Source organism: Macaca mulatta, chromosome 17 (genome assembly GCF_049350105.2).
Source record: "Macaca mulatta isolate MMU2019108-1 chromosome 17, T2T-MMU8v2.0, whole genome shotgun sequence".
Classification (NCBI taxonomy): domain Eukaryota; kingdom Metazoa; phylum Chordata; class Mammalia; order Primates; family Cercopithecidae; genus Macaca; species Macaca mulatta.
Window position 1 is genome coordinate 57,774,889 of NC_133422.1, and position 2,579 is coordinate 57,777,467.

At 40.6% G+C, this 2,579-nt stretch overlaps 1 pseudogene; it reads right to left on the reverse strand.

The window, feature by feature from the left end:
- Positions 1–1,274: 1,274 nt before the first annotated feature.
- Positions 1,275–1,979, reverse strand: LOC106994295 (protein phosphatase inhibitor 2-like; annotated as a pseudogene).
- Between the last annotated feature and the right edge of the window lie 600 nt (positions 1,980–2,579).

Consider the following 2,579-nt stretch of genomic DNA (forward strand, 5'->3'; position numbering starts at 1 on the left):
TTACTCTCCTCTCTATGGAAATACAGCATCTTTTTCCAGATACAAAATCATGGCTATTATTTCACTGAGAAAGTAGAAAGTGTATGAAGGAAATGCCTGCATGAACCCATCATCAAGTCTATCAACCCTCCTATACTCCTATCCTCTTCCCACAACAAATGAGCTATATGCTCCTATGTAAGTCTCAGCTCTATACTTGTGCAATGGATCCTATTACCTCTTGTTTGCAAAGTGAATGACTCTGGCAACTTCTCTATCATGTTCCTGTATGATCAATGTTTTCCTTATTATTTGGATATTTTCATTTGCGTAGAAACATATTGCAGTTTCTACTGGCTTAGAAACAGAGCAACAAAAAGTAAATAAAAGTCCCTTCACTCTGCCTCTTCCTTTAATGCCTGACTTGACTGTTCTATTCAATGAAACTCATTGAAAGTGTAACTGTACTTACTGTCTGAGCTCTTTCTCTTCCCATCCTCTCTCCAACAAACTTCAATCAGACTTTGCTTCCTCTACTCTGAAGAAATATCACATGCTGTTGTCATCTCTGCTCACCTGAATCCAGTGGTCAATCATCAGTTCATGTTTAAGTTGACTTAAGAGTATCTTTTCACACCCTGTTATCATTCTACAACTTTTAGAACATTAATTTCCTCAGACCACAACTACATTCTACCTTGGCTTCTTCTTCTTCTTCTACTTTTTTTTTTTTTTTTTTGCAAGTTTAACCTGATAATTTATTTGTGGGAAAAAAAGCTAGTTTTGATGAGAAAAAGTTCAGTCCTTTTCTTGTAAATGCAAAGAAACTCAACAGGAACTTTAAAGGTAGTAGGACAGAAAAGGCAAGAGTAACTCTTGTAATCCTCTTCAATTAAACAGACAAATCAACTTGAAGAACAGTGTTAAAACACTATTCGGCCTGAATATTTATTAGCCTATACATCCTGTTGTTCAATTGTGTTTTGATTTTTTAAAAAAGCAAACCAACGAAATTTATAAGAGGTATTGCCCCATTTAGAGTGCTGAAAATAACTTATTTTCCCTCTCCAAGGATACTTTTCATCCTCTAAAGCATAAAATGCTATATAATATCTTATGCAACTTAACCAGTGTTTTTACAAAAGTAATGCAGTTTTGGACTGATGATATTACACTGCATTTGTGGTAAAGTACTAAGCATAAGATCAATTAGGCATTTTCAGTCTAATCAGTTTCTAAGGATATCATTTAATTCTTGGCAATATATAATAACTGGTATGATTTTGGTATTTAAATCATAAATTGTGGAGAACAAGAAGAAATGTATTATAGTAACAGGATTTATATCTAGCAAACAGTTGCAGTGTTGAACAAAGCTCTTCTATGAACTTCGTGAATTTGTTTTGCCGTTGGTCACCTGTAGTAGAGCCTTGATTTGATTCTTCTGTCTTCATGCTTTCTCCATCTGCAGTCTTTAACATTTCTTCATCTTTGCCATCATCATATAGATCTTTTGACATTAATTCTCTAGCTAATTTGATATTAAGTCATTCGTTGTAGTGAAGCTTCCTTTTCATTTCAAATTGTCGCCTTTTTTCTCCTTCCTCAGGTGAGAGGTCACTAGCCTCCTGTCCACTGTTTTCTTGTTCTTGAACCCTATACTTTGGATCCAAGCCTTCAGCAGCAGCTAATTTGTTAGCTAAGGTATCTGCTGCCATGGCTTCAGTGGTTTCTGTATCACTACATGCATCTTCACCATCCCCATCTTAACGACAGTAAGGAGTGCTTGGTTCATCTATTTTCATTAAACCATCGTCTTTGTCTGCTGGATGATATGTCGCCAGGATGTTCATTTCTTTCCACTTCTGGAATTTTTTGCTCCACTCCTCGTCTACACTCCCGCTGGGCTGTTCAGCCGACGCCACCATAGGGGAAGCTGTAGAGGTCTTGTTCTTCAGGATCCCTTTGACGGGCCAGTGCGAGGCAGTACAGGCCGCCATTTCCGGGCGCTCCTGCTGTTGGCTCAGGGTCACCGCTTGGCGTCGAGTCCGGAAGAGAAGAGTCGGGCCATGGCAGAGACAGTGCAGAGAGCCGCGGTGCCCGCTTAGGGTAAAGCGGCCGCATCTGCTGTCTCAGAAGCGGCTACCTGAGTGGTTGTCACGAAACAACGACCCCAGCGCCACAGCCAGCGCCGGAGGAGTGGCGGCTGCTTGCGGGCCCTTAGCCGCCGGCACTTCAGCCGCACTAGCCGGGAGACGCCGGCAAGAGCTCCAGCGCTGGAGGGACGCCACGCCAAGCGGGCCCGCTCTCTCGGGATATCTTAGTTTGGTTTAAATTCTATCACACTGGCAGCTGTTTCTCACTCCCCTTTGCTTGTTCTTTCTCATTTTATGGGTCTGAAATCTCTTGTATGTCTAAGAACTCAGACTTCCGACTACTTCTCTATTATTTCTGCACACAGTTACTAAGTTATTTCATGCAGTCCAATGCCTGGAAAAGCCATCTATATGTTTGACGTCTGTTATATCACTTTATTCCGAGGTCTGCTTTTGTTTTTGGCACATCATAAGTCCTTTTAAAATACTTTGTGAATAAATATA